This window comes from Pan troglodytes, chromosome 7 (genome assembly GCF_028858775.2).
Source record: "Pan troglodytes isolate AG18354 chromosome 7, NHGRI_mPanTro3-v2.0_pri, whole genome shotgun sequence".
Classification (NCBI taxonomy): domain Eukaryota; kingdom Metazoa; phylum Chordata; class Mammalia; order Primates; family Hominidae; genus Pan; species Pan troglodytes.
In genome coordinates, this window is record NC_072405.2 from 131,645,587 (window position 1) to 131,671,306 (window position 25,720).

At 38.1% G+C, this 25,720-nt stretch overlaps 1 long non-coding RNA gene across 1 annotated transcript in view; it reads left to right on the forward strand.

Moving 5' to 3' along the window:
- Positions 1 to 25,720, forward strand: part of LOC134810795 (uncharacterized) — a 501,171-nt gene that overhangs the window by 415,938 nt on the left and 59,513 nt on the right. Inside the window, exon 4 of the long non-coding RNA XR_010159384.1 lies at positions 17,726 to 17,786. This is a non-coding gene — a long non-coding RNA (uncharacterized LOC134810795). The remainder of the gene's footprint in view (positions 1 to 17,725; positions 17,787 to 25,720) is intronic.

A 25,720-nucleotide genomic window follows, 5' to 3' on the forward strand; every position in this document is an offset into this window, starting at 1 on the left:
ATTTTTTTTATTTTTAATAGAGACGGGGTTTCACCATGTTGGCCAGGCTGGTCTTGAACTCCTGACCTCATGATCCACTGCCTCGGCCTCCCAAAGTGCTGGGATTACAGGTGCGAGCCGCCATGCCCGGCCACCATTAATATTATTAATACAATGGTGCTCAAAGGTACAAACATTAATTTTTTTGTATATGGCATACCTTCCCTAGCCAAATCTCCATCCAAGCAACATGTCCCATGACTTCCCAAAATTAATATCGATAGCAAAATATGTAATATTAATAATAAAATGGTAACTTTGGGCATTTTCTAGGTGTCAACCAATGTAATAAGTGCTTCATATATAAGTTAGTTCACCTCTTTGAATCTTAGTTTCATCATTTAAAAAATGACTTTAATACCTATCATGTAGAGTTGTTGAGAGGGTTATAAACATTGTTATAATAACACATTCAATCCAGTGTCTGGGACAAAGTAGGCATGAAATAAATAGTAACTAGTAATAATAATTATAAGCCTAATATAATTACTTTATAGATTGTAAATATATATTTATATTTCTTAAAAACTACTACCAATAATGCCTAGTGTGTAGTAGATGCAAATTAATGGTGACTGTTACATAATAAAAATAAACAATGGGCATTTATCATGAGTATTTATCACTTACTATTAATTTACCATTGAGAATAGCTTGGTGGGTTAGGGTGCAGTCAGAGAAAACTTCAGAATGCTGAGCTGAAAAGCATTTTTGGAAGAAGCTGGTACTATGCTTTAATTTCTTGCTCCTGAGATGGAGGAGGTGAAACTGGGAATCCACCCTTGAAGTGTGAGAAATGGGATTGAATGTTTGTAACAAGCAGAAAGAGTCCAGCAGGGGTCCTGCAACTAGGAAAGGCTTAGACATTCTCAACACTGGTCTTGCAGGTGCTACTACTGTAAGGACGAGGGGTTAGACTAGCATTGGCACACGTCGACAATGCTAACAATTACTCTCTCTAGTCTAGTGGTACTGAATTTGGACAGCTGAGCCTTTGGGAGAATCTGTTGAAAGCTGTGAGTTTTTTCTTGTCATTTGTTTGATGGTACTGTGTCTTCTGCTATTTTAAAACACTTTTTGCTTCTTCTTTGGTATCTCTATGTGTACTATTAGCTGTAGCTCTGTCCAAAACATTATCGAATTATTAAGGGTCCAAGTTTTCATGTCTTTGTGTTTATCCATTGTACTTACTATGACTCATTTTAATAATTCCTTTCAAAAATCACCCCCAAGTCAGTCCATATGGCCTCCTGATCGCATACTTAGCAATAAACAAGGGGTCACATGGCTATCAAATGAAGTCTTTCAGGATGCTCCAGTTCCTTATCTTATTGCCCCTCAAAGGAACAGAGTGGACAGATCCAAAAGTCCAGATAGGAAATGAGAGTGATCTCATCCTCTCTTGGCATTGGCTGACACCTCCTTGGAGAATAATTAACTAATAAACTCTGGCTTTCCCTTTCTTTTCTTTTCTTTCTTTCTTTCTTTTTTTTTTTTTTTTTGAGATGGAGTCTCGCTCTGTCACCTAGGCTGGAGTGCAGTGGCACGATCTCAGCTCACTGCAACCTCCGCCTCCTGGGTTCAAGCGATTCTTCTGCCTCAGCCTCCCAAGTATCTGGGATTACAGGCGCCCCCCACTGCGCCCGACTAATTTTTGTATTTTTAGTAGATACGAGGTTTCACCATGTTGGCCAGGATGGTCTCGATCTCTTGACTTCGTGATCCACCCACCTCGGCCTCCCAAGGCTTTCCCTTTCTATGGCTCCATAAATCATGGGTTAGCTTTTTAGAACAAATTTAGAGTAAATGCTGTGCATACAGAGAGAGTAAATGCTGTGCATACAGAGAACAGAGAGGCCCAAATAGATCTATTTCTAGTGTGTCCTGTCAGGAATCAATTCTTGAAGGATCATTTTTCTGGCCTGTTTGAACCTGGCTTCAAATACAGAGTAGAGTTCTCTACCAAATGAAAGATTGTGATTACATTTGTGGAAACATGAATGCTAAGGGAAGTCTCAGAAAGATAAATAAATTTACCATATAAGTGACATACCTGCTTATATGTCATGCAAGTTGGTAGAAACTGATAAATATAAACATAATATTATAAATATGCATGTATAACACACCCATATAAAATTTCAATAATTCTATCCATCAAAAAAGCCAATTAGAACAATAAGAACATTACATTTTGGTCATCATATTTGAAAGGTAAACAAATAATGCCCTGTGTGTTCTAAAATGTAGTGAGAGGGATTGTTCTTATGTATTGTATGTGAGAAAGTCAACTTTTACCATCTTTTAAAAGGCTATTTAGAAATAGAAATCGACCACCTCAAATTATGTATAATATATATTCTTTGATACAGCAATTCCTCATCTATGACTCAATGCTCAGGAAATGTACAAGAACGGATGACTGCATAATTTGTAATAGTAAAAACATTGGCTGGGCGCAGTGGCTCACGCCTGTAATCCCAGAACTTTGGGAGGCTGAGGTGGGCGGATCACCTGAGGTCAGGAGTTTGAGACCAGCCTGACCAACATGGAGAAACCCCATCTCTACTGAAAATACAAAATTAGCTGGGCATGGTGGCACATGCCTGTAATCCCAGCTACTCAGAAGGCTGATGCAGGAGAATCACTTGAACCTGGGAGGTAGAGGTTGCAGTGAGCCTAGATGGAGCAATTGCACTCCAACCTGGGCATCAAGAGGGAAACTCCGTCTCAAAAAAACAACAACAAAAAAAAATGAGAACCATCTAAAAATCAAACCTTAGCAATAAACATAATGTGTTTAAAGATATTTTAATGATATGTAAATTACTCAGGGTAAAATAATAAGGGTGAAAATTATATAGAGAGCTTTATAATCTTAAGTACATTAAAATATATGAATGAAATGTCTGAGAATAAAATTATTTCCAGCTAGTGGGATAAGTCACTTTTATTTGAGAATTTCTTTAATGTTCTTCATAATGTATATAATCAGAAAAATGAAGATAAAAAAGAATACTTAGTGTTCCTTTGGACAAATATCCTGAAATATATGTGGAGAGACATAATAGAGGAAACTAAGGACATAAAAGTTATAAATATTTGCATAAATTGGGCTGACTTTCCCAGAATTGTTTGCAAAATTGCCCCCTTTTTGTGTGTGTTTTCAGTTTCAAATACTCAGAGAGCTCTGTCTGAGTTACACTGAGTCTAAGGGGAAAAAGTTAAACAAGAAAAGACGTCATTTTTAAGGAGGGTAGTTTCAAATGGTTTTGCCACAATTAAAAATGTGCCTTTGAAATGTTTAGTCTTTTCAGACAAGGAAGAACTGTCACCTCGCGTTGCTTGTGAGTCACTGCACATCTGGCATTTCTTCCCTAGGACAAGAACTACAGCGAGAAAAGGGAGACAGAAGAGGATGGATGTTGCTTTGCAATCAAATTGCAGATTTTTTTCCCATGCTTCCTGTGTTTGGAAAAAAAAAAAAAAAAGTGAATCATGTTGCCCCATTCATGATTACGAAGCATTGCATCCTGCCATATTTTCTTCAGTACTTACTGTTCAATCACCTCTCCACGGAGGTAGTTGTGCTTTGGTAATATATCAACTTTGTAAAATAAAAAAATTCAATTAGCCTGCATCTTAATTTCTTTGAAGGTTCCCCTGACTGATTTGAGTGCTAAAATGTAGAACTGGGCATCCTCCTTGCAGTTGGAATGCCACAGTTTAGACCAACTAACCTTAATATGTAAATAAGTAGGTAAATGAATGAATAATGAATGGCTCAGAGCAGCAGTTTTATGTCACCATAAATTGTTGGGTTAGCTAAGATTTAGGTTTATTTTTGTTTTCATTCTCATGTTACATTTTTGTAGTGATAGTCAACTCTTTTTCTTATGTCATAGGCAACATTTTAAGTGCCTTTCTGCTAGAGATAGAAATGTTCCATAATACTCAGGGCAATGATATCTGTTGGCACAAGCAAAAGGAAGGTGGGATGGACTAAAAGCTTTGAATGATGGATTTTTTTCACTTTTCTTTCCAATTCCACTGTTTTTTTGTCCCTACTGCTGGGTGTCTTTCACACATGCACTGCATCTTTATCCAACTTTGTATCTACTCATATCAGAAATAACTTTTTTCTTGAATCTTTCAAGTTGAAAAATATAACTTGTTTTTCTAAAAAATAAACAATATGACTTTGCTAATTGTCATCTTCCCTCCCTCCCTCTTTCTCTCCCTCCCTTCCTCCCTTCCTCCCTTTCTCCCTTCCTCCCTTCCTTCCTTTTATTCCTCCTTCCATTTTTAAACCACATATTAATGGTTAATATGCCTATTAACGTATTGTATGCCTTGGCAAAGAGCTAGGTGCTAAGTAAATAACATTGAACAAGACAAGGCCCTAAGCCTTAAAGAGTTTACAGTGAGTTAGAGGTCACAGAAAAGTAAAGGGATATTTACCAAAGAGTGATATTTACCACTACCACTTTTAGTAGAAGTGAAGTATGCTATGGAAGTACTCAAGCAAGGACACTTAACACAGACTTGGCACAGACAGAAGTAGTAATATTTATGATCATTTGAAATGTTGAGTCAATGGGACTTGGGTTTGGAGAAGGAAGAGAAAAGAGAAATCAAAGATGCCTCATACTATTCAGAGAAGAGAGGAAGAGACAGAGTGCCAGAGATAGACAGATGAAGAGAGGGAGTGTGCAAGAGAGCATGTGTGGCTTGATCAATAACCAAAAGGAAATTCAGTTTGACTACACCTTTCACACAGTCTATGCCATGTTAAATAATTTGGAATTTATCTTGAAGTTTATAGACTTGAAATTTTAACCAGGAAAAATCCATGCCCACATTATAATTTTAATTCACTATAAGAATGAATCAGAGAAAGATGAGATTGAATACGGAAAGTACAACTGGGAATTTTTTTTGTCATACTCCAAGGAAGAGGTGATTGTGGTCTGAACAATAAAAGTAGTAGAAATCATGAACAGACTAAAAAAGTGTTTAGAAGACAGCATTGGGAGGATGCAGTAATTGGTTTTAGGTGTTGAGAAAGGAGCAAAAGGTAGTAATGAAAACAGCAAGATTTATGGCTTAAGCAACTGACAGATTGATGGATGGCATTCACTGATAATCAGAACACAGAAGAGGCAGTTTGTGGGGGATAGTAATGAGTTCAATTTTGGATATAATGAATATGACATTCTTCACAGATATCCAAATGGAGATATATAACACATATTTGAATATAAAGGTCTTATGCTCAGGAGAGATATCTGTACTATAAATAAATTTGGAGAAATATACATGATTGAAGTGAAAGGAATATATGAATTTGCCCAGGGAGAATTTATAAATTGAGAAGAGAGCTTAGGACAGAATCCTGAGAAATAACAAAGAGAGAGTTCCTTTCGTGAGAAGATAGCCATTACTTTCCAAGATGCTGTTGATGACTTTGACAAAATCAGTTTTAGTGGCACAGTGAGAAAAGAACCCAGATGGCTAGATGTTGATGCCCAGTAAGCCCAATAAGATGTAATATCCATGGGTTGATTTATGCAGATGTTTCGGGCAAATTTAATCACAAGTAACTGAATTCTCCAAGTTGTTTTGGGATAGGTTAGCCAGTATCATTTGTATTTAAAGCAAAAATGTCATTCTCTCTTTTTCTTTTTTGAGACGGACTTTTGCTCTTGTTGCCCAGGCTGGAGTGCAGTGGTGTGATCTCATCTCACTGCAACCTCCACCTCCCAGGTTCAAGCGACTCTCCTGTCTCAGCCTCCCAAGTAGCTGGGATTACAGGTGCATGCCACCACATCTGGCTAATTTTTGTATTTTTAGTAGAGACGGGGTTTCATCATATTGGTCAGGCTGGTCTGGAGCTCCTGACCTCAGGTGATCTGCCTGCCTTGGCCTCCCAAAGTGCTGGGATTACAGGCATGAGCCACCACGCCCGGCCTCTCCTTTTCAATTATAGTTTATTAAGATTAGGTTATTTTAATTATTTGAACATTTTCTAATACAATCTGGTGAGGACCATAGGATAGCTAATTAAGAATTTTGCTCTGATTTTTAATGTGGGCATTTGCTAAATTCCACCTTACATAAAATCATTTGTTTCTAGGCCTCTGGATTATTTTCCTGAGCAGAAAAATAAATGTTTTTTTTTCTATTAAGGATAAGTGTTTTTCTCTAACTAAAATAACATATTTAATTCTGAAGTGCAATGACCAATATGGAGTTTACTCTAACAGAATAAATATAAATATATTCAGTCTCTGGAGATTGACAAAGATGAGTAAACAAAACTAAACACACACTTAGATTTCCACCCATAAATTTAAGAAACACAGTGCTTCTGAAAGAAGAAAGAATATTTAGTGATTATTTGTTCTTATTCTTTGAATAATAAATTTTAATACAACATGGCTGAAGCAAATTATAGTATTTAGTTTTCCAAAGACGGCATGGAAATATGTAGTTAAGTGGAGAGCACAGCCTCAAGATAAGAATATCCCAAAAGTAGTTTTAAAATGCTTCTTACTTGGGAAAATTTTGGAGGCAAACTCACTTTATGATTATATTTAAAATTTCATGGATATTGAAATTGTCCCAATATTGACTGCAAGATTTCGAGGAAGAACATTTGCATTCCTTGTTGAATCTAGACTCCACCATTCTCCAAATATTGGTTGATAATTCAGAAAAAAAAGCCCCTTTTCTTTGCCTATGCAGTGGATTTTATCCCAGAATCTCAGAGTGCTTTACACAAATTAACTCATGATCCAGTCCCTTTAAAATTCTGAATGAAGATTAGTAAGACTCCTACTCCGCACATGGGAACATGGAGTTTCTGGAACCTTGGATGAAGTGAATGAGACGTGCCACGGCTGCCAGCAAATTTGCGGATGAGCCAAGAATAGCCAAAAAGATTTCTGCTATACCGTTTTAACCAACAGACACACAAAAATTTATAGATATTAAACAATTTTTTTAAAAACAGACTAAAATGTGGTCTAAAAGAAAAAGCTCTTGACTAATGTCAGCATGTGTGAGAACTGGAACAAGTTTCTGTACTTTGAAACTCTTGGTGGTCTCATTTCTCAGGGTGAATTGATTTCTAAGATTCCCTCTAGATCTGATATTCTAAGTGTCTGTGGACCTTACTTTGGAAAATGGGTCCTGTCTGAAGATAAGAACAGTTCAAAATATTAGTAGAAATACATAGCAGGATGTCCTTGTGTGTCTCTTCACTTGTCCTCTTGGCAATATTTACTGAGTTCTGTCTCTTCCTTTGTAACCCTCAAAACCAGCTCTTTTTCCTTTCAAATTGCAATTTCCCTAACTCCTTCTCAACAAATACTATGAATACAATTAGTTATTTAATCTAGACCACTGTATAATTAGCCACACTCTTTATCCCTTTCTCTAGGAATAAAGAACATAGGTAAATAAAAGCAAAAGGATTAAAAGTGCAGGCCCTAAAATCGTATTTCCCAGGAATAAAATTTAGCTCTGTAACTTATTTAGTGTGTGACTTCGGACAAATTAATCCACTCAAGTTCCAGTTTCCTCATCTGTGAAAAGAGGAAGATAATATACTTACCAACAATAAAACGCTTTTGTGGGGAGTAAATGAACATTTAGCACAATGCCCAATGCATAATAAACAGTTTTGTTTGTCCTTCAGTTTTTTCTTCTCTTTCTCTTTGATAGATATCTACATAGACTCCATCCTATGCCACCTTTGTGTCGCAGGGTCTGGAAGCCTAGAAACTACGAATCCCTTGCTGCCTGTTCTCCGATTTAAATTCCTTTAGTGAGACTCATTTGCATTAAATTTTGAAGGTAGAAGAGAAGTTAATATAACTCCTCTCCCAGGGGCAGGTAGGAGCAGTTACTACTCCTGCATTTACTACCTACTACTAGCAGGTAGTGGACAAATAGGAGATTTTGTCAGTGACTTCCAGGAGTTCTCCCTAAAATTATCATTTTGGGATGGTAGGTAGCTGAGATCATTGGCAGTGGTTTCCAGAAAATCTTGTAATATCCAAATTTCTTGAAGAAAAAAAAACCACAGTAATTTAACTTAAACTTCACTTCTTCATACTGTCAGTGGTTTCGTAAGCACCTAATTAGTTCCCTGAATTAAGTGCCTTCTAGCTTGAGTGGTTTCTATTTTCTTGACTAATCGTAGCTGATATATTTTTCTCCTTCTCGTTCTGATTACTGGATTCTATTACAAATTAGTAAATAAAAAATAAAGGAAAGTAATAGTATTAATAACTGTGAACATTTAGTTCTTTCCTCAAATCACATCTTTTAGTAAGTGCCTTCTGACTATCTTATCTTTGCCTCCATTTTAAAATGTCCCCATAAGCATTTTTTTTTTTTTTTTTTTTTTTTGAGACGGAGGCTCGCTCTTGTGGCCAGGCTGGAGTGCAGTGGCACAATCTCAGCTCACTGCAACCCCTGCCTCCCAGGTTCTAAGGATTCTCCTGCCTCAGCCTCCCGAGTAGCTGGGACTACAGGTGCGTGCCACCAAGCCTGGCTAATTTTTGTATTTTTTAGTAGAGATGGGGTTTCACCATATTGGCCAGGCTGGTCTCAGACTCCTGACCTCGTGATCTGCCTGCCTTGGCCTCCCAAAATGCTAGGATTACAAACATGAGCCACTGTGCCCGGCCCATAAGAATTTTTTAGTATTTTACATAATAGTAATTTTACTTATCTTGTTTGTAGTATTTCTTTATAGGAAATTATTATGCTTATACAGATAAAGATTTTTTTTTTACTCTTTCACTGTTTAATACCCAGCTCTTCAAAAATTGTCTCACATGTAGTAGATGCTCAGTAAATGCTTGTTGAGTTAATGAGTAGAGTACTTATTATGTGCTAGGTTTCTTCTAACTGCTGTATGTAGATTATCTTACTCAATCCTTCTAATGAAACCCATTCAATGTCTATTACTAGTATGCCCAATTTATAAAATCAAAGATTTAGACACACTTATAGTGGAAAAAGACTTTGAACTTAAACTGATTCCCAAACCTTTGATATTTACCATGATACCACATTGAATACCCATTATTTTTCTAGTCCTGAGCTAGGTACTTGATATTGCCTTAAAGTCTCATAAAAATACCACGTGGTATGTACGATAAAATGAGAAAACTATGTCCGACAGAAGTTAAATAATTTTTTATACAATGATACAGCAACTAAGTGTACAGTTCAAATCCTCACCCAGCTCTGTCTGCTACTAAAGACTATGGCTTCCTTCCAAACCAGGGAACATTCCGAAAGATCATCAGATGCTTTGTTCTTGACTTCGGACGAAATGTATGAAAAAGAGTGATGGTATATATACTGCCCAGGAGTAAAACCAGAAAAATAGAATTAAATTTGTAGATACTTGTATTAGAATAGACACATTTTAGTACAAGGGATGTCTGATTGTCAAATACTAATATAGTCTTGGTTAAAACATATTACTTTCATTAAGCAATAACTGTTTCTCGGGTGTGAGCCTATTTAGCTTATAGTAGGGCACAGTGTAAATACCATGCCCCCAATTCCAAAGCTCAGCAAAAGCCAAGCAGCTTTCTAATATGAGGCATTTTTACAGGATGAATGAACAGCTCATATTGTTATGGCAAGGCCAATTTTATAAGACCTGGAAAAGCAAGGTGGTCCCTGACTATTCTCCTTTCTTTTGTTAGGCACAAAAAAAGTGTAAGACATAGATAGTAGTGCCTCTTAGAATATCTCTAATGGATGCTTCTTTGTAAGAGACTCTGTCTGCCCTTTATTCAGTGATTATAGACACACAGGAGAAATAGTCCAGTAAAAAGGGAGAATAAGATGCTTGAAACTGTCACTGGAATTTTTATTAAGCAAAGCAAGACAAAACAAAACAAAAAACCTTATTATATAAAGCAGTAACTGCAGATGGGTGTTCTTCATTGACTGTAGTCATGCATTTGCATGGAAGAGGATTATATTAGGAAATGAGCTGTCCTTTCTCACCACTATTCCGTTCCTTCCCAGATACCCAAGATTTTCACACTCCAGTCATTAGAATGTGGTAACTTGGAACTTATGAGTAAGAAAATTGTTTTTATTCTTCCTTAAATATACATATACCTCATTCCTCACTTTTGCAGTTCGAATCGAATCCATTAGGCTTTTACATTGTCTCATGTGATATTTACTTCTATGAGCTTATTTTTTGCTTGACAATTATTTCATGTGCAGGGACAAAAAAAATTTCAATATGCAAGAAAATACTTTTTTTCTTTATGTGATAGTACTGCTGTTAAATATGGCCATGTCTTTTGAGAGGTTTTAGAAAATTGAACTCATTAGGAATACAAAATATAGCTTAGTATTTGATATGTAGAAGGATTTCTAAACTTGGAATCGGAAGACCTAAATCCTGACCCTGGTTGTTCCACTAATTAAGAATGTAACCTCAGACAATGTATTTAACCTTTTTGGTCTTCAGAGTCTTTTTTAAAAGATGGAGACTTTTAAGTTCTTAGAGTGTATTGGCTTGTCTCATCACACACACACACACACACACACACACAAATATATATATATATACACACATATATATATAGCAAAATAAAAAAATTTATTTTCTTTATTTTATTTTATTATTATTATACATTAAGTTTTAGGGTACATGTGCACATTGTGCAGGTTAGTTACATATGTATACATGTGCCATGCTGGTGCGCTGCACCCACTAACTCGTCATCTAGCATTAGGTATATCTCCCAATGCTATCCCTCCCCCCTCCCCCCACCCCACCACAGTCCCCAGAGTGTGATGTTCCCCTTCCTGTGTCCATGTGTTCTCACTGTTCAATTCCCACCTATGAGTGAGAATATGCGGTGTTTGGTTTTTTGTTCTTGCGATAGTTTACTGAGAATGATGATTTCCAATTTCATCCATGTCCCTACAAAGGATGTGAACTCATCATTTTTTATGGCTGCATAGTATTCCATGGTGTATATGTGCCACATTTTCTTAATCCAGTCTATCATTGTTGGACATTGGGGTTGGTTCCAAGTCTTTGCTATTGTGAATAATGCTGCAATAAATATATGTGTGCATGTGTCCTTATAGCAGCCTGATTTATAGTCCTTTGGGTATATACCCAGTAATGGGATGGCTGGGTCAAATGGTATTTCTAGTTCTAGATCCCTGAGGAATCACCACACTGACTTCCACAATGGTTGAACTAGTTTACAGTCCCACCAACAGTGTAAAAGTGTTCCTATTTCTCCACATCCTCTCCAGCACCTGTTGTTTCCTGAGTTTTTAATGATTGCCATTCTAACTGGTGTGAGATGGTATCTCATTGTGGTTTTGATTTGCATTTCTCTGATGGCCAGTGATGGTGAGCACTTTTTCATGTGTTTTTTGGCTGCATAAATGTCTTCTTTTGAGAAGTGTCTGTTCATGTCCTTCGTCCACTTTTTGATGGGGTTGTTTTTTTCTTGTAAATTTGTTTGAATTCATTGTAGATTCTGGATGTTAGCCCTTTGTCACATGAGTAGGTTGCAAAAATTTTCTCCCATTTTGTAGGTTGCCTGTTCACTCTGATGGTAGTTTCTTTTGCTGTGCAGAAGCTCTTTAGTTTAATTGGATCCCATTTGTCAATTTTGGCTTTTGTTGCCATTGCTTTTGGTGTTTTAGACATGAAGTCCTTGCCCATGCCTATGTCCTGAATGGTAATGCCTAGGTTTTCTTCTGGAGTTTTTATGGTTTTAGGTCTAACGTTTAAGTCTTTAATCCATCTTGAATTGATTTTTGTATAAGGGGTAAGGAACGAATACAGTTTCAGCTTTCTACATATGGCTAGCCAGTTTTCCCAGAACCATTTATTAAATAGGGAATCCTTTCCCCACTGCTTGTTTTTCTCAGGTTTGTCAAAGATCAGATAGTTGTAGATATGCGGCATTATTTCTGAGGGCTCTGTTCTGTTCCATTGATCTATATCTCTGTTTTGGTACCAGTACCATGCTGTTTTGGTTACTGTAGCCTTGTAGTACAGTTTGAAGTCAGGTAGTGTGATGCCTCCAGCTTTGTTCTTTTGGCTTAGGATTGAGTTGGCGATGTGGGCTCTTTTTTGGTTCCATATGAACTTTAAAGTAGTTTTTTCCAATTCTGTGAAGAAAGTCATTGGTAGCTTGATGGGGATGGCATTGAATGTGTAAATTACTTTGGGCAGTATGGCCATTTTCACGATATTGATTCTTCCTACCCATGAGCATGGAATGTTCTTCCATTTGTTTGTATCCTCTTTTATTTCCTTGAGCAGTGGTTTGTAGTTCTCCTTGAAGAGGACCTTCACATCCCTTGTAAGTTGGATTCCTAGGTATTTTATTCTCTTTGAAGCAATTGTGAATGGGAGTTCACTTATGATTTGGCTCTCTGTTTGTCTGTCGTTGGTGTATAAGAATACTTGTGATTTTTGTACATTGATTTTGTATCCTGAGACTTTGCTGAAGTTGCTTATCAGCTTAAGGAGATTTTGGGCTGAGACAATGGGGTTTTCTAGATATACAATCATGTCGTCTGCAAACAGGGACAATTTGACTTCCTCTTTTCGTAATTGAATACCCTTTATTTCCTTCTCCTGCCTAATTGCCCTGGCCAGAACTTCCAACACTATGTTGAACAGGAGTGGTGAGAGAGGGCATCCCTGTCTTGTGCCAGTTTTCAAAGGGAATGCTTCCAGTTTTTGCCCGTTCAGGATGATATTGGCTGTGGGTTTGTCATAGATAGCTCTTATTATTTTGAGATACGTCCCATCAACACCTAATTTATTGAGAGTTTTTAGCATGAAAGGTTGTTGAATTTTGTCTAAGGCCTTTTCTGCATCTATTGAGATAATCACGTGGTTTTTGTCTTTGGTTCTGTTTATATGCTGGAATATATTTATTGATTTGTGTATGTTGAACCAGCCTTGCATCCCAGGGATGAAGCCCACTTGATCATGGTGGATAAGCTTTTTGATGTGCTGCTGGATTCGATTTGCCAGTATTTTATTGAGGATTTTTGCATCAATGTTCATCAAGGATATTGGTCTAAAATTCTCTTTTTTGGTTGTGTCTCTGCCCGGCTTCGGTATCAGGATGATGCTGGCCTCATAAAATGAGTTAGGGAGGATTCCTTCTTTTTCTATTGATTGGAATAGTTTCAGAAGGAATGGTACCAGTTCCTCCTTGTACTTCTGGTAGAATTCGGCTGTGAATCCATCTGATCCTGGACTCTTTTTGGTTGGTAAGCTATTGATTATTGCCACAATTTCAGATCCTGTTATTGGTCTATTCAGAGATTCAACTTCTTCCTGGTTTAGTCTTGGGAGAGTGTATGTGTCGAGGAATTTATCCATTTCTTCTAGATTTTCCAGTTTATTTGCATAGAGGTGTTTGTAGTATTCTCTGATGGTAGTTTGTATTTCTCTGGGATAGGTGGTGATATCCCCTTTATCATTTTTTATTGCATCTATTCGATTCTTCTCTCTCTTTTTATTAGTCTTGCTAGCGGTTTATCAATTTTGTTGATCCTTTCAAAAAACCAGCTCCTGGATTCATTAATTTTTGAAGGGTTTTTTGTGTCTCTATTTCCTTCAGGTCTGCTCTGATTTTAGTTATTTCTTGCCTTCTGCCGGCTTTTGAATGTGTTTGCTCTTGCTTTCCTAGTTCTTTTAATTGTGATGTTAGGGTGTCAATTTTGGATCTTTCCTGCTTTCTCTTGTGGGCATTTAGTGCTATAAATTTCCCTCTACGCACTGCTCTGAATGCATCCCAGAGATTCTGTTATGTTGTGTCTTTGTTCTCGTTGGTTTTGAAGAACATCTTTATTTCTGCCTTCATTTCGTTATGTACCCAGTAGTCATTCAGGAGCAGGTTGTTCAGTTTTCATGTAGTTGAGTGGTTTTGAGTGAGATTCTTAATCCTCAGTTCTAGTTTGATTGCACTGTGGTCTGAGAGATAGTTTGTTATAATTTCTGTTCTTTTACATTTGCTGAGGAGAGCTTTACTTCCAAGTATGTGGTCAATTTTGGAATAGGTGTGGTGTGGTGCTGAAAAAAATGTATATTCTGTTGATTTGGGGTGGAGAGTTCTGTAGATGTCTATTAGGTCCACTTGGTGCAGAGCTGAGTTCAATTCCTGGGTATCATTGTTGACTTTCTGTCTCATTGATCTGTCTAATGTTGACAGTGGGGTGTTAAAGTTTCCCATTATTAATGTGTGGGAGTCTAAGTCTCTTTGTAGGTCACTCAGGACTTGCTTTATGAATCTGGGTGTTCCTGTATTGGGTGCATATGTATTTAGGATAGTTAGCTCTTCTTGTTGAATTGATCCGTTTACCATTATATAATTGCCTTCTTTGTCTCTTTTGATCTTTGATGGTTTAAAGTCTGTTTTATCAGAGACTAGGATTGCAACCCCTGCCTGTTTTTGTTTTCCATTTGCTTGGTAGATCTTTCTCCATCCTTTTATTTTGAGCCTATGTGTGTCTCTGCACGTGAGATGGGTTTCCTGAATACAGCACACTGATGGGTCTTGACTCTTTATCCGATTTGCCAGTCTGTGTCTTTTAATTGGAGCATTTAGTCCATTTACATTTAAAGTTAATATTGTTATGTGTGAATTCGATCCTGTCATTATGATGTTAGCTGGTTATTTTGCTCATTTGTTGATGCAGTTTCTTCCTAGTCTCGATGGTCTTTACATTTTGGCATGATTTTGCAGTGGCTGGTGCTGGTTGTTCCTTTCCATGTTTAGCGCTTCCTTCAGGAGCTCTTTTAGGGCAGGCCTGGTGGTGACAAAATCTCTCAGCATTTGCTTGTCTGTAAAGTATTTTCTTTCTCCTTCACTTATGAAGCTTAGTTTGGCTGAATATGAAATTCTGGGTTGAAAATTCGTTTCTTTAAGAATGTTGAATATTGGCCCCCACTCTCTTCTGGCTTGTAGAGTTTCTGCTGAGAGATCCGCTGTTAGTCTAATGGGCTTCCCTTTGAGGGTAACCCGACCTTTCTCTCTGGCTGCCCTTAACATTTTTTCCTTCATTTCAACTTTGGTGAATCTGACAATTATGTGTCTTGGAGTTGCTCTTCTCGAGGAGTATCTTTGTGGTGTTCTCTGTATTTCCTGAATCTGAATGTTGTCCTGCCTTGCTAGATTGGGGAAGTTCTTCTGGATAATATCCTGCAGAGTGTTTTCCAACTTGGTTCCATTCTCCCCGTCACTTTCAGGTACACCAATCAGACATAGATTTGGTCTTTTCACATAGTCCCATATTTCTTGGAGGCTTTGCTCGTTTCTTTTTATTCTTTTTTCTCTAAACTTCCCTTCTCGCTTCATTTCATTCATTTCATCTTCCATAGCTGATACCCTTTCTTCCAGTTGATCGCATCGGCTCTTGAGGCTTCTGCATTCTTCACGTAGTTCTCGAGCCTTGGTTTTCAGCTCCATCAGCTCCTTTAAGCACTTCTCTGTATTGGTTATTCTAGTTATACATTCGTCTAAATTTTTTTCAAAGTTTTCAACTTCTTTGCCTTTGGTTTGAATGTCCTCCCACAGCTCGGAGTAATTTGATCGTCTGAAGCCTTCTTCTCTCAGCTCGTCAAAGTCATTCTCCATCCAGCTTTGTTCCATTGCTGGTGAGGAACTGCGTTCCTTTGGAGGAGGAGAGGCACTCTGCTTTTTAGAGTTTCCAGTTTTTCTGTTCTGTTTTTTCCCCATCTTTGTGGTTTTATCTACTTTTGGTCTTTGATGATGGTGATGTACAGATGGGTTTTTGGTGTGGATGTCCTTTCTGTTTGTTAGTTTTCCTTCTAACAGACAGGACCCTCAGCTGCAGGTCTGTTGGAGTACCAGGCCGGCTGTGTGAGGTGTCAGTGTGCCCCTGATGGGGGGTGCCTCCCAGTTAGGCTGCTTGGGGGTCAGGGGTCAGGGACCCACTTGAGGAGGCAGTCTGCCCATTCTCAGATCTCCAGCTGCGTGCTGGGAGAACCACTGCTCTCTTCAAAGCTGTCAGACAGGGACATTTAAGTCTGCAGAGGTTACTGCTGTCTTTTTGTTTGTCTGTGCCCTGCCCCCAGAGGTGGAGCCTGCAGAGGCATGCAGGCCTCCTTGAGCTGTGGTGGGCTCCACCCAGTTCCAGCTTCCGGGCTGCTTTGTTTACCTAAGCAAGCCTGGGCAATGGTGGGCGCCCCTTCCCCAGCCTCACTGCCGCCTTGCAGTTTGATCTCAGACTGCTGTGCTAGCAATCAGTGCGTCTCCGTGGGCATAGGACCCTCTGAGCCATGTGCGGGATATAATCTCCTGGTGCGCCGTTTTTTAAGCCCGTCGGAAAAGCTCAGTATTCGGGTGGGAGTGACCCGATTTTCCAGGTGCCATCTGTCACCCCTTTCTTTGACTAGGAAAGGGAAACTCCCTGACCCCTTGCACTTCCCGAGTGAGGCGATGCCTCGCCCTGCTTCGGCTCACACACGGTGCACGCACCCACTGACCTGCGCCCACTGTCTGGCACTCCCTAGTGAGATGAACCCGGTACCTCAGATGGAAATGCAGAAATCACCCGTCTTCTGCGTCGCTCACGCTGGGAGCTGTAGACCGGAGCTGTTCCTATTCGGCCATCTTCCTTACCCACCAAAAAATTTATTTTCAAGATTAGGGAAGTTAAAAGGTTGATTTAAGATGTCAGATTTTTATATGTTACCAGAACAATTTCTTTTTTCATTCCTGCCGGGCCAATACTGACCAAAGAAAGCCAAGGATGGTGCACTTCATCTACCAATAAATAATAATATTTGAGCTTAATTATGAGGACTGTTCTATAAAATCTTGAGTTTGGGGCTTTGTAGATTGTACTATTGTCCTCTTATTTATAACTACATACAGGCTTCATGCTGCATGGTCCATATATTTACCTATAATAATTTAGAACCAGGATCTTTATTTGGTCTTATAAAGAACTAGGCATTGTAATAATGGTATACAATTTAACAGACCTGAGCCAGCTGGCATATAGGATGTTCTCCACTGGAATAGAGTGTTCGTCAAGGTAAGTTTGGGGGTCCTGCCATTATGTTAAATTTTTTAAAGTGGGTAAAACCATTCAAGTCAATTATTCTTATAAGAGACAACTGGTTTGGTAAAACTGACCTTATAATGGCTTTGAGAAGGAAAGGTTACAACTGTCCCTTCCCTGCTTCTGCTATATCCAATAAGCACAGTGGGTTTGAGCTCAAATAAATATCTAAAAGAATAAATGACATTGAAACAAACACTGTATGTACTATGCTTTTTGTAAACTGCCCTCTTTGAATTTGTGAAATAGCTTGGAACAAGTAGCTGGCATGTGTTGCTAAAATGCTTTTTCATGCTTTGGCATTAAGGGGCTTCCACAGTTCCCAGTTGGTGATAATCACAGGGTGTGTTTGCACCGTTCAGGCTTCACTAGAATACTTTCTTTGGAGGAAAGCTTTGGGTGGTTTCCCAGGTTCGATTTTTTTTTTTAAATCACTAAAATGTGTTTTTTACTTGCAAATTAACTTGTGTTATTGTATTACAATTAAATGTTTACAGCTTGGAAATTTTTTCCTTTTCTTTGAAAAACATTTCTGTTTATTTTTTCTCCGTAGGTCAGAGGAAACCCAATCCACATTGGAACAAGGCTTCTTAAGACATGGATGTAATTTGGTGGTAAGATGGATTCAACGTTATTCCCCTGACCTTTCTCACTTTCACCTTCTCCCTTGTGCACTCATTTCATCATAGAGGTGGAAATGTTAAACAATATAGTCGATTATGTGTTAGAGATCTCAAAGAAACCTACACTAGGTACTCCTTTAAAATCTAAATTGGCAACATGATAATGAGCTGACTTCGGGGTTGCTAAAATTTACCAACATCACACAGTAAAAGAAAAATACTATAATCCTAGTAAAGTGGTAAATTACAACCATTTTTTAGGAAAGCATTTTACATAATCTGAGAAAGGTTGTGGTAAACTCAAAATGAAATCTAGAAACAAATATGTCATTAAGTGATTCAAATAGCTTTATAACTTTACTTTCATGTGGTTTATTTTATATTATCAGAATAGCCTTATGTAAGCCAAAATATGCCTGAGGGCTAATTCAAGGAATTTTTTTTTTTTTTTTTTTGAGACTGTCTCCTCTGTCACCCAGGCTGGAGTGCAGTGGCACAATCTTGGCTCACGCAACCTCCGCCTCACAGGTTCAAGCAATTCTCCTGCCTCAGCCTCAGGAGTAGCTGGGATTACAGGCACCCACCACCAGGCCCAGCTAATCTTTGTATTCTTAGTAGAGACAGGATTTTGCCATGTTGGCCAGGCTAGTCTTGAACTCCTGACCTCAGGTGATCCACCCCCCTTGGCCTCTCAAAGTGCTAGGATTACCGGCATGAGCCACCGCGCCTGGACAACTCAAGGAAATTTTAACTGAGAGGTAGTAGGGTGTTCTTAGTCTTTGCAGTTTTACACAGGAACACAATGGGAAGTGGGAGGGAAGAAACTTCTAACAGAGCACTTTCAGTGAGTCAACCATCATATTTATTTTTTGTTGTTGTTCCAATAATACCTTTAATTTCAATCCTTTCAATGAATTTACTTACCACCTACAACATCTGAATTCCTGGTGGACATGTAGCCTCAGGCTGCCTGTTCTTTAGAATGAGGCCACCTGAGGGAGGGAGAACTATCTGTGGATGGACTTTGGAGAGGTCAACATGTAACTGAATAGTTGGTAAAATTGGAAGCACGTGTGCATTGTCCTGGGGAAACAGCTGAGGGTTTTACTAGTCCTCAAAAACATAGCTTAGAAAAAGTTAAGAACTCTTGCTTAGATAGAGCTAACCACTAGTTTGACACATAGTACAAGGTCCTCAAATTTTGTATGTTGAGTTACTTCTTTGCCCCACATCTAACAAGTTGTTTAGATTGTGTGCCATAGAAGGACTTGCCAATTGAAAAATATTAGTGGGATGGCAAAGATTATTAACTACACTAAACAAAAGTTTGTATACCACTGTCTGTCCAAGTTTAATGTCTGTGGCTTTTCACATTTTTTGACATGTAGGAAACCCTCCAGGATACAAAGAAAAGTAGAGAAGGAATCAGCAGTTTCCACTACAGAAACCTCTCCCTTTCCTAAGCGTCCACCAAAGCAGAGGTTTAAGAACCCCTGGGCAAGGGAAGAAAGATATCGCCAGAGTACCCCTTGCTCCCTCAGCCTATCAAAATGTCAAAGGCCCGTGACCCAATTAGTCCAACCGAACTGCGGTGGTGTCACTGAGAGAATATGTCTTCAAATCTTGCTTTCCAGGTGGTCCTAGCCTTGCTTCTTGTAGTATATAGTCTTCTGCATGCACCAAGGACAGAGAATTTATTCTTGTAAACACATCATCTCGACTTAGATGATCATACAGGTCAGTTACAATTATGGAACGGATGCTGTACATATACCTAATTTAAGATGTATCAAAATACTAGAGACACACCACAGTTGGTCCTTCAGGCCCACTTTACTAACAGACTTTGATTCAGCAAACCATTTACTTTGCTGGTCTTTTATCTTTTATTAAAACATCTTGTGTCTACTCTCGTGTCTCTTTTTCTTTCTTTCTTTCTTTCTTTTTTTTTTTTTTTTTTTTAGTGAGACAGGGTCTCACTCTGTTTCCCAGGTAGGAGTGCAGTGGCTCAATCAGAGCCCACTGGAGCCTTGACCTCTGAGGTTCAAGCGATCCCTCTGCCTGGGCCTCCCAAAGTGTGGGATTACAGGCGTGAGCCACTGCACCCAGCCGCTTGTGTACTTATGTACCATTTTTTTCCTACTATAAATGCTATTCTGGGCCTATCTCTGCTACCACATAGTTGACCTCAAAGTTTATCTCTACACCTTCTGGGTGGCAGTTCTCTCATCGAGAAAAAACAGTACTGGATAGAAGAGTAATTAGTTCTAACATTTTTTTTTTCAGTAACCATTTTGGCCCTTCAAATAAAATCTTACATGAAGGCCCAATAAAAAGAGTCAAATAATTTTTTTAAAAGTAGCTTTGTTTTAAGGATACAGTGGCTCCCAAGGGGGTAAGGATGGGGAGCTTAAACTAGGGCACTGGAGGACCTAGTTTGAAAAAAAAACATTAGCAGAAATGTTATGATATCTGTAAATTATTTTAAAGTACTTCAGCAGATCTTATGTGTATGAACATGCATATTATTTAGTTTAGCCTGTAACACAATGATTCTAGTATTTAATAAAGAATGCACAATCCAGAGATTGTCAATGAATGTGCTCTTCAAGATCCAGAGCTGGGTCCTGACCCTCAGGAAGCCTAGCCTTCACAAGTGGCTCCTTCAACTGCTTTACTTGTATCTGGATCTATAACTGCTACTTCACTAATTAATAGACTGGATGTTGGAAATGGGACATTTACTGATAAAAATAGTGGATTACTGACAAGAATGATCAATGTCAAAAATGGGTCCTTTTTAGGGAAATAAGAAATATTCAATCTATGTGTACTGGCTAACCTATTTAGAAGATACTTCCCACGCATGCATGAATAGAAATACAGGGAGGGTTTGTGGCCTACACCCTTGGAAAAGATGTCCTAATCTAAATCCCCAAAGATTCCCGTGTCCAGCCTTGGATTCGGGAGGATTCTGGTTGTCTGATTCAGCTGTCATGGTGACAGAGTCCTGCTTCTGGAATGTTGTTATGTCTGCTTCTAGAATATTGCTGTCTGCTTTAAGGGAACTTTTCTCACAATTTGTGATCATAGTGCCTAAAAGGACAGTGAGCTGAGATTTCCCTGAGACAACAGAATAGGTTGTATGAGTGGTTTGTGTTCTTGCTTTCTAAGGATTGTTTTGTATGTGACGCAGAATTTAGACTGAGACCCTGTTTCATTATAACTGGAGTAAGGTTATAGGTGAAGTAACTAGCTCTGACTCACCTCATATTCATTGTTAGTCACTAGCAGAGACCAGAGTGTTGTTCATAATCAAGTTGGCTAAAGTCCATTTTCTAAACTTCTTTGATTTGAAGAATAAGAGCACAGGAGCACAGTATTCATATATTACAAAATGACATTATTTAACTTTGACCCCAGTTTGATCGTTCATGCCTACAATTTTCCTGCAATAATTGTTTTGATGGCAAGAGTACTTCCAGCATCACCTGACAGTTACTTTAAAGCATTTACTAGACATTAGAAAAAAGTATGTGATCTTTCCTTCATAAATCTAATATGTATTGATGAGATAAGATACTTATGCAGAAAAAGTGCTTACAAAATATAAGGAGGTATATAATAAATGAAAAAAATAGAAAATAAATACAATAATGATACAAACAGAGAGATGAATCTGTGACTATTTGACCAAGGAAGATATAAATATTGAAGCAGCTTTGTCATATACTTGAGATTTAGACAGGGTTTAATACAGGTATGAAATCACTTTAACCAGCCTTTAGGGACAAAGATGGGTTAGGTTGAGCTTATGAAGTGCCCTGAGATGCTAGCTAAAGAGCTCAGATTCTAGAATCTTTTTGGTTTCAAGAAATTTGCCTTGTTTTGGGTGGGATGAAACTAAAACTTTTTGAAAGGGTAGCAACCCAGCCCCAGTAAATTGCTACTGGGAGGATATTACACTTCTAAGAAGTTTAGTTGACAGAAGGAAAATGAGCCTTCACACTCTAAGAGCTACCAGGAAGTTAGTCCCCTCCTCCTTTTTAGGTACCTGCTAGGAAATAACATTTGGTCATTTTCCCAGAACAAAGTACCGGATGGGATTTTTAACTCAACCTGATCAGTGTTTTCCCAAGATAAGAAATTAGCACTGAAGTTAATGAAGGGTCAGAGGTAAAGCATCCTCCCCTGAAAGACACTGAAATTTCAAATGTTTATGAAGTTTGCCTATCTTCTCCTCCCTGTAACTCATCTCCTTCTTCCACCTCTCCCTAACCTCTGTTTTCCTATCTCATTAATCTTTTATGACCCTATCTTAAGTAGATGGGGCAAGGTTGTAAATTCCCCAACACTGCAATCAAATATACAAAGAAAATGTGAGTTTAAAATTTCTGTATAACTAGTCTGATCTCCATGAGTCCAAATTCTGTTGAGTAGATGACTTGGAGAGATCAATTTATTCCAGGTAGATTTATTCCAGCCAGGTATTCTCAGTCTGATTAGTTGAAAAATAAACTATTTATCTACTAAGGTGACACAAGTAATATGCAATATGTTAGAGTTCTTCTCTTTCTCTCCATGAAGTCAATTGTGATTATGGGAGGATGAAAATTTAAATAGCATCACAGCAAATAACATGATTGTGTTAGTTGAAACCTTTGGGAAGTAGATGCTGAACCAGAGTAGGAGTTCAAGGGATTTATTGCAAGGCAAAGCCGTTGAAAACGAAAAGGTGGAGGAAGCAGGATTGGACATATGACACCTTGAAAAGAAAGATGGAAGGAAGCAGGCCTGGGCAGGAAGACAAAGGCTCTGCCAATTCAACAGCAAGTTTTTGAGAAAAGAATGATTGTTAGAAGGATCCCACATTTGGCAGAAATAACCAGTCCCGGCTGCCTTCAGTCATTGCTAGGGGCTACCCAGGAAGAGTGTTCTCTTGTTTCAAAAAGGTGATACCTAATCCATTATGCAAGCTGTCAGTTAACTGCACTTATTGCAACGGAATGGAGAATTCTTTTTTATTTGATGGCTTAATAAGCACGTTTTATTTTAGTTTGGTTCATTTTCTAAGTTGACAGATGCAAAAATGTATACATTTGTGGCATACATCTTGATGTTTTGATACGTATCTACCTCGTAGAATGATTAAATCAAGTTAACTAACATATCCATCATTTCACATACTTATTTGTGATAAAAACATTTGAAATCTACTCGTAACAATTTTTAAGTATATTATACCTTATTATTAATTATAGTCACCATGCTGTACAATAGACCTCCGGAACTTATTTCTCCTGTATAACTGAAATTTTCTACCCTTTGACCAACATCTCCCCATTCCTTTCCCTCTCCCAAAGCTCCTGGAAACCACCATTCTACTTCCCACTTCTGTGAATTCAACATTTTTAGATACACTTAAGAGAGATGATATTGTATTTGTCTTTTCGTTTCTGGTGTATTTCACTTAACATAATGTCCTCCAGATTCATCTATGTTAACACAAATAACAGAATCGTCTTCTTTTACGAGTCTGAATAGTATTTCATTGTGCATGTATACCATGTTTTCTTTATCCACTCACGGAGACAAGTTGATTCCATATTTTGGCTATTGTGAGTAATGCTGCAATGAATATGGGGTGCGCGGGGGCAGATACTCACACAACATACTGATTTCATTTCCGTGGGATATATACTCAGTAGTAAGTGAGATTGCTAGATCATATGGAAATTCTATTTTAAATTTTTTAAAGGAATCTCCACACTGTTTCAAAATGGAGAGTTCTTTCTTGAAGGTAGGTTGCTATCACAGGTTCTTTGGACTCTTGGGTTTTTATTGTTCTCTGCTTCAGTTGTTTTTCCTTTAACAGATGACACTGCTGAGGGGCAACTGGTAGCATTCTTAGGAAGTCTACTGCTCTTTCTTAATGAGGCTGGCATAACTTGGGATCTTTTCTCCTTTGTCTTGGTCAGGACTTACTGATCTTTCCTAGGAATTTGGCCCTACCTTGGCTCTCAGTATGCTGTGTCATGCTCTGGTGAGATCCCCAGAGAGATCTCAGCTAACTTTTACATACCCTCATGGGGACCCCATGGAAAGCCATGAATTCATTATCTATGGAATGTATTATGTATGTAAACTTTTTCTTGGCATGAAAAATAGTTGAAAAATAAATGATTTATCTACTAAGGTGGCTCAGGTAGTATGCAATATGTTAGAGTTCTTTTTTGAACTTTTTTTTTTGGTGCAAGTGCATTGAACTTTTTTTTACTGCAAACCTGTTCCAAATGTTCCATGAGATATATTTGCACCAAACAAACAAACAAACCAAAAAGGGCTCATTGATTGATCTAAAACTCAAATCTAACTGGTGCTCTATATTTTCATTTGCTAAATCTGGCAACCCTAGAAAATAGTTCTGTATAACTAAGCTCAGATTTTCTCTTTCCCTAATCACAGTGAATCACTCTATTTGGTTCAACTACTTCCAGGTTGCTGAGGGGAGAGCTTACCAGAAGATTGCCTTCCAACATCCAAAAAGAAGGAAGGCAGAGGCTCTTTTGCCTTTGGGATGACCACCAACCTTTCTAGCCTATTTTTTCTCTCTCTGATTTTGTCCAGCACAAGGGAGCCTGGGAAAAAACTTCCAATCACCTATCTCCCTTTGTTTTCTCTCCCTTGTCTTCCAAACAATTTATTGGGATCACAAAGTGTAGGCTTTAAGCTATTTCCTGTATGTCATCATCAATTTCTTCTTATACCTGGCACTATAATCTGGCTAATGAGCCTGCCTTTTTGTTGCATTCAAAAGAAAGTAGAAGAAAGTTTAGAAAATCCTTTCTTCCTCAACACAGTTCAGACATCATTACTTTTGTCATGCTAAAGAAATCAAGGATATCACCTTTCATGCATTCATTCATCCATTTAATAAGTTTTAGGCACATACCATGTGCTGGACACTCTTCTACTTGCAAAGACAGAGCAGTGAACATAAAAACAAGGTCACCCCTCGCATGTAGCTTAGAATCTAGAGAATTTAAGACTCAAAGCTGATGAAGGAACACTTGTTCTAGGCAGTCCCAGCCCTCCATTTTCCTAAAGTAATTAGTCTCATGATTCTACTTTGGTGGTATAAGATTACATGAAAACATTAACAGCAGGGGGCAAAGGGGGGATAAAAAACAGGGATTTGGTAGTTGGAAAAAATCTGGTTCAGAGAAATAACCTCTCTTTATGGGTGATATCACAGCCTTTATGTGTAATTGGCAAGCCCAAGGCATAGTTAAAAAGGAGAGTTATTTGTAAAAATAAATAAATAAATAATAAGAATAAAAAGGGATTGAGAAAATTGGAAAAAACAGAGGATCTGTAATCCTTGGTGGAAATAAATGTTCAATAATTTCATTAGGTGTAACTTAATGTCACCAGAACCATAAATTACCTAGTGGAAATTTTAGTGTTTCACACTTAGCTTCGATTCAATTATCTATTGAGTTATGCAATGACTATTGATCACTGACTGTGTGCTAAGGAGAGTGAAAAGCTCTGATGTCATAGTTATGTATGAAACATGCCCTCTCTGCCCTAAAAGAGTTCAAGGAGTGGGAAGGAGACCTATACAAATCGCTAAAATAATAAAAAAATACAATGGAGGTATGAAACAAGGTCACTGGTAGCGCTTATGTGTGCTTACAGATTCAGAGCAGTCTTCACATAGGTGGTAATGCTTATTTCCTCATGTAGAAGGGTACAACTCTTCTAGCTGACAGGAATGAAAAGCATTGTGAACAGAAAGATTAGACTTTCCAAAGGTCTAAGGAACCTGTAAGTAGTTCTGTATAATTACAGGGGAGTTATGTAGGTTTTATGTCAGAAAGAAAAAAAAAGATAGGCCACAATAAAAGTTCAAAATTTTTCCT